The sequence below is a fragment of the Ipomoea triloba genome, chromosome 2 (assembly GCF_003576645.1).
Source record: "Ipomoea triloba cultivar NCNSP0323 chromosome 2, ASM357664v1".
In the NCBI taxonomy this organism is placed as follows: domain Eukaryota; kingdom Viridiplantae; phylum Streptophyta; class Magnoliopsida; order Solanales; family Convolvulaceae; genus Ipomoea; species Ipomoea triloba.
The window spans coordinates 20,976,119-20,983,624 of record NC_044917.1 but is presented as its reverse complement, the minus strand read 5'-3'; the positions used below and the strand labels follow the sequence as shown (position 1 = coordinate 20,983,624).

Genomic DNA, 7,506 nt, shown 5'->3' with positions numbered 1-7,506 from the left:
TTTATGAGAATATTTATCGGTACTTCAAAAGGATTTTTTTTAGTAAGACTAGTTATTAATAAGCTGCGATCTACGTACCGGTCGCGAACCGTAAAATTTTTAAGGATGTATATACAGTTCGATTTCCCTAGAGAATGGATTATTAAGCATGATACGATTAAGCCTGAACTTCCTATTTAGTTCAAGTGAGAATTAAACGGACTGTAAGAATGAAATTGTTACGGACCTTCGTACCACTGTATTTCGCGAGATACCGGAAAATTTCCCGATTTTAGTGGTTAATGACGAGATTATTTTTAGAATAATTTTGGTATTAAAATTTTCCCGAATTAAGTTATATATTCCTCCGAACTTTTATCTGATTTAATCCCAAACTGGCAAGATAAATCCTACTCTTCATGATTTATCATGGAATTGTGACAAGTGTCACAATAATTACCACATAGTAATTAAATATTGTTTGTCATAAGAGAGTATGGGATGAACCATATTGGTTAGCTTAAGCTTCAAGTTATCATTCCCATCACCCCCCTCATTTTCGAAATTAAGGAGAAGGAAAAGAAGAGAAAAAAAATATCATCTTCCTCTTGGGATCCAAGAACTCCATAGCTATTTTCTTCAACACAAGTGCTTCCATAATAGGTAAAACTTTGATTTTGTTCGGTTAATATGGCTAGGATCCTTCCTAGAACTTAAATTTAAGCTAAGGATTCATGAAAATGTTGTTATTATGGTGATTATTGTTTAGGATCTTCGGTGAAAATTTTGGAAGAGAAGATCACAACTTGTCTACGGTAGTAAAACTACTTGGGAGGTAAGGAATCCCTTAAGTCGGTTTAGTCAGTTGAAAATGAACAAATGCTAGTAAATTATGAGATTAGGAATTTTATGTGAAAATTATGTGTTAAGTTTGTGGATCTACTAGTTGGCTCAAGAAACTACACTTTGAATTTTTTGGTAATTTTTGTATGCATGTTCATAGCTAATTTATGCATGTATATGTTGTGTTTATGCCCATATAAGCTTATACTTGTGAAGATAGTGGGAAATCGAGGCGTTACAACCCCGTTTTTACTGCCCGAAACTGGCAGATTCGGATGGGCGCGGCCTTGGACGCGTGTCCATCGGCGTCCAGTGCTTCTGGATCACGGCCGAAAGGCCGGACGCGACCACGTACGCGCGTCCACTGCGCGTCCGTTGATGTCCAGTGTTTCGGCATCACGACCGAACGGCCGGACGCGGCCGGACCCGCGCGTCCGCCGTGCGTCCGGCGGTGCGGGAATTCACGCGGCTGCGGTGCGCGGTTCTGTTTTCGACCGAACATTCTTCCGTAATTTTCTGCTCTTGCATGATATGATGTTTGAAAGGCCTACGGGCACCCGAGTTAAATTTCTGAAAGTTCAAATATTGTTTTGTAAATTACGTATATTGGTTTGGAAGAAAAATCGTGTTTTCAAGAAATAAGTGTAACCCTTGTCACATGGGAATTTATGGTAAAGTCAGTGACATATATGAATATCTTGGGAATATATTTTGATAGAAATAATCGTTTTGAGACATTATGCGAAAATATTAATTAAATCCAAGAAAGAAAGAAAGTTTTAAAAACCTTAGTTTCTGGATAAAGTCGTGAAGGATATGTTTGACCTGCGGGAGGCTTGTGAGCCGTGGCCCGAGGTTGTTGAGTTGTTTGACCTGCGGGAGGCTTGTGAGCCGTGACCCGAGGTTGTTGAGTTGTTTGACCTGCGGGAGGCTTGTGAGCCGTGGCCCGAGGTTGTTGAGTTGTTTGACCTGTGGGAGGCTTGTGAGCCGTGGCCCGAGGTTATTGAGTTGTTTGACCTGCGAGAGGCTTGTGAGCCGTGGCCCGAGGTTGTTGAGTTGTTTGACCTACGGGAGGCTAGTGAGCCGTGGCCCGAGGTTGTTGAGTTGTTTGACCTGCGGGAGGGTTGTGAGTCGTGGCCCGAGGTTATTGAGATGTTTGACCTGCGGGAGGCATGAATGCCGTGGCCCGAGGTTGTTGAAAATATTCCAAGAAGGCCTTGCACTTATCCAGGGGGAAACTAAGTAAATTTACTAACTATGAAAGTTTAGTTACTCCGTAACTATGTTGAAGGATAAAATGTCACGAATTTTGAACAGTAAAGTGTGTGTTGTTGAACTCTCTATTTTGAGTTAAATGATGAAAATTCTCGAAAATGAAAGTATTATATGCTGATGCCACTCATATACTCTACTATACTTTCTTTTGTTGATATGATGCCACTCATATACTCTACTATACTTTCTTTTGTTGATAATCTGGTTGCAGGTAGATTTCAACTTATGGGTAAAGCTTACAGTTTTCTAAGTATAAACCTTTGTTTACTTTTGAGTGACAATGGATTTCCTTACTTAGCCGTCGTGCTAACTATACTTCATTGTGTCCTTTATCAGATGCAGTCTAGCATGGGCTCGTGCAGCCCCGGTATCGTGTTTTCGAAACCTTTGTTTACTTTTGAGTGACAATGGATTTCCTTACTTAGCCGTCGTGCTAACTATACTTCAGTGTGTCCTTTATCAGATGCAGTCTAGCGTGGGCTCGTGCAGCCCCGGGGACTCTGATGACCCATCAGAGTTTGTGTTCCCTGTCTTAGACTATGACGACTATGTACAGTACCTATCTGATGACGACTCGTTTGCTCCCGGCTACGCTCCAGACCCTCCAGTTCCGGCTTGTACTCCTGACCCCATTCCCACTCCTGTCTCACCAGTGGTACCTGTTTGGTCACCTGCCCCCGTTAATCCGTTGTGTCCTCCCATGGAGGTTTTACCGGAGAGTGACCCCCTTGAGTTTTTCGTCCACTACCCCTATCCATGGGACCGTAGTCCTCCGAAGTATTATGAGGAGTGGATGATGGTCATCAACACTTGCAACTTCCTGGACCACATTACCTGGTTCGAGGGTGAGTGGCACCTCGTTTGGGGCACGTATACTGGCCCGGTGTACCACTCGTTAGACTAGATAGTGCCTCGGGAGGAAAGTCAAGTCTGGCCTTTTTGTGTATATATCTTTTGTAGCCATGCTAGTTCTAAGATGGCTAGTAAGGTCGGGTTTAGCTCAAACTCTTTTAATGGGCTGTAAGAAAAACTATGGTACATGTTAGTAGCTAGTTTAGCTACTCTTTTGCTGATGCTACATATATATATATGAAGTTATGCTGGTTATGATGATATGATACAGTCCCCTTATCTTTAGCCTGTGCATCTATGGTGAACTCTTTCTGTATTTGATTGAGTTCAGTCTAGGTGTGGCGGTAACTACTCCGAATGTACGGTATAGCCAAGCCGGGGTGTTACAGGAAGGAAGTGCAAATGATTCTCGCATATTGTTAGATGCACTTTCAAAGCCTGAAATTGGGTTTCCCCTGCCACCCGAAGGTTAGAACATTCGATTAAACTTAATTAAAATTATTTATTAACTTAGCGTATTCATTAATTTAGCGCATTCAAATTTAATTTAAATCAATTTAATAGTACTTCTTTAAGTATAGTCAATTTCTTGAATTAATAGGTCATTACTACGTTGTTGATGTTGGTTACCCAAATGTACCTGGTTTTTTGGCACCATACCGCGGGGAAGCCTATCACTTGAATGAGTTTCGTGGCCAAGGACGAATACGAAATAAGCAAGCTCTATTTAATTATCGACATTCATCATTGCGGAATGTGATTGAGAGATGCTTTGGACTTTTAAAGGCGAGATTTCCAATTCTAAAGTCCATTAACGCTTACCCATTGATTAGACAAAGCCAAATCCCTATTGCATGTTGTGCATTACACAATTTCATACGATTGAAAGATATGGATGATCAATTAGCTAGCATGTACGGCATGCAAGATATGATTTTGGATGATGATGGTGGAAGCACTAGTGGAGTTGGAAATGATGGTGGAAGCACTAGTGGACTTGGAAATGATACCGCACAATTAGATATGAGTCAACAACATCAAATGCTACAAGTGCGTGAAGACATTGCGAATGCAATATGGGCAAATTATAATAATTGATGATGTACTCCATTTTATTTGTAATGTTTTGTAATAACATTTTATCATGACATAACTTAGCATTAATTAATTGCTAGTCGTTTTATTTATTTTAATTTTGTGTGTGTATATATATAAAGTATATAATTAACTAAGTGGAAAATGAATTTCGAAAATCAGTACTAGTAAACAACTTTTCAAAACTGAAAAATTGAAAACAGAGAATGAAAACAGAAAACAGAAAACAATTTTCTGTTGGTAAACAGGCCCATTAAGTTTCATTTCTGAGGGAAGTTTCTTGTTATTCTTCTGTTCAACAAATTGACATTTGTGAGATGGATGAAATGGTCGTTGATGTGAGTATTAGTGTATTACAAATCATTCCACACTAAACATAGTAATCATAAAGTTTTTGTTTTGTTCATGGACACTCTTATTGTATGCTATTTTATTGATGGAAATGAAATGCTACTTGACACTGCTTTCTCTAGTTTGTAAAATTTTTAGTATTTTTTAGTTTAATGTATCTCGAACATGAAGGCTGCTCTGCTTATATGAAGAAAGCTGCTTGACCAATATTTGTTGTTTCTGAACATGTAAACCTGCTATTATCATATTTCCTGTTTTTGTTTTCCCCTTGTACTTCCCAGGTTGCTAAAAAGTTTTTCCCTAGGCTGGCAATTGGGTATGAGGATCATCGAGTTAGAATTCATATTGGTGATGGTAAAATTCAAATTTCCATATTTGTTTAAATTCAATGACTTCTCATTTTCTCCATTGGGTACTTTTATCACCTCTTCCATGGTTGTAGTGTGCCGAGGGGGCAAGGTTCTAGCATACCCTGTTCTTTCAAATAGTATTATTTTAGTATAAATACCATTTTTAACATTTAATACAAACTACTTTACCTCAAAAGTATTTTTATGACATTAAGCACCCTAGAATTACTATTCCCAAATTGGAACCAAGTTTTTATTTCAAATTATAGATGGAGCTATTTTTATAACCTAGTTTTTATTTCAAATTATAGATGGAGCTATTTTTATAACCTATGCTTGTATAATCACAAAATCATGTCTTTCCTACAAGACTCAACCCACATTTCTATTCAATATAACTTTTAATCTAAACCCATAACCCATTATTTTCCTTAACCCTACCCATATTAAATCTACCCACCTAGGGTTTTTCCTTAACCCTACCCATATTAAATCTACCCACCTAGGGTTTTGAGATCAAAAGGTTATAAATAGCTCCCTTAGCTATTCCTACTCTTCATTCCCTCTTGTTCTCTCACCCTTCTTCCAAGACAAGTTAGAAGAAAAGAAAACTCCATTTTATTCAAGAAATCCTAAGGTAGTTCTCCTCTTCTCTTCTAATTTCCTCTACCTAGTCACCCCTTTTCCATTTATTCACCATTCCCTTTCTTTATAAATGTTATTTATATGTTGTTGGTTGTTGCTTTGTGTGTGGGGTATCAATAGGAGGAGGAGCTGAGATCCAAGAAGGCTAGGTTAGAGGGGGGATCACATTCTTGAAGTGTTTTGAAGAAGGTATGATTTATGGTTGCTCAATATGTGCCTAGATGTTTTAATACTTAGCCTAATCTTTTGTTGGTTTATTGATTATTTTGAACACTTTAATGGTTGATATTGGGTCAAATCATTGCTATGTGTATATATGCATTTCTATTTCATGAAATGAAAGTTTGAAAATTGAAGGTTGAAAAACATTACACACTATCATGTCTCTCTGTTTCACACTACGAATTTCTGGACTGCTGTACAACACTGCTTCGGCAATTCTGTTTAAAAGAAAAAAAAAAGAATTTATATATATGCGTAATCTCTATAGCTTGTGTCTGTACACATATGTGTAATATATATATTATGTATGTGTTGGTTATAATTTACAGTACATATATATATTATGTATGGGTTTGTTATAATTAAGTACAGTACTTATACTATATATATGTGTGTTAAGTTTGTGTGTAATGTTTATAAAATTAAGTGCAGTGTGTGAACCAGTGTGAAGTATATATATGTATATATATTAAGTGTCGTACTACTTTACTTCCTTTATAGGTGTTTTTATTCTATATACATTTAAATGTGTTACGAGATTTATGGGCCATTATTATTATTAAGCTTGAGATGAGCTATTATTATATATATGCCTGACATGGGCCATTATTATTATTAAGCTTGAGATGAGCTATTATTATATATATGCCTGAGATGGGCCATTATTGTTATTAAGCTTGAGATGAGCTATTATTATATATATGCCTGAGATGTGCCATTATTGTTATTAAGCTTGAGATGAGCTATTATTATGTATGCCTGAGATGGGCCATTATTATTATTATTAAGCTTGAGATGAACTATTATTACTAAATAAGCTTGAGATGAACTAATATTATTATGTAAGTTCTAGATGAGCTACTATTATTATGTGAGCTTTAGATGAGATACTACTAATATATAAGCTTGTTGAGACTTTTGTTATGCTTTGTTTATCCTCTTTGTGCTAAGACTTATGTATGTGAGTTATTGAAGTTATCATATGCTTGAAAATTGTTCTTGTGGGGTTATGTCTTTTACTTGAGTGGGAGTTGTTTACTATATGAAAGAGATGATCATATTATGAGGAATATGTTCTTAAGAGAAGTTGTTATATCATTTTAATGTTGTCTTATATATATGGCTCTTTGATCTTATACTTCACTAGTGTTTTAATCTCTAAAAATGATTTACTCTTTTCCTATATGAATATTCCAAAACTCATAGTATTCCCTTTGAAAACTACCTACGAAAAGTATACTATTTCCAAATTGTAAATGTACTTATTTTTTTTGGGACATCGTAAACCATACTTAGCTTTATGCTAACCTTGTGTTTTTGCAATGTTTTGTAACTTCACTTTTCAGGATTGCCGTCCGTGACCCTTGAGAGCGGTAGAAGCTAGATCTTTTTTCTTATTATCTTTTGTAGGCTCTTGGACTTCTTTATGTTTTGGATCATTATGGTTGTAGCATTAACCACTTCTCTCTAACTTTTGGATGTATGTTTAGCACTAGATGTGGTTGATGGGATTCATAGAACCCTATTATTTTTGAAGGGATTGTAGAGGTAGCCTTGCGTCTATGTGGTTGATATAGATGCGGCGGTGACACCCACTTTTGAACCTTAGGTACTTATAATTCTTAATGGTAAATGCTAAGTAATGAAATCTTAGTTAATCCCTTATGTTAAGTTGTGATGAATGCCTTAGTGTTATCAAGTTGTTTAAATTTGGGGTGTTACATTACCAGCCCTAGTAGTCAGGATAAGGTTTCTACTGACTACTCCTAAAATTAGGGTACACAAACCCGCCTCAACAGGACACACCATAGTGCCCTAGTACCCGAGGATTGTTCCTTGCGAGCACTCCTCAATATAACATAGATTAATCCAAATCACATATTCACAATTCTCA

General features: G+C 36.9%; 1 long non-coding RNA gene across 1 annotated transcript; it reads left to right on the top strand.

Annotated features, from left to right (window-relative positions):
* The first annotated feature begins 5,272 nt into the window (after positions 1–5,272).
* Positions 5,273–7,277, top strand: LOC116011448. The gene is made up of 3 exons (XR_004097027.1): positions 5,273–5,382; positions 5,511–5,579; positions 6,959–7,277. It is a non-coding gene; the product is annotated as an uncharacterized LOC116011448 (long non-coding RNA).
* Positions 7,278–7,506: the final 229 nt, after the last annotated feature.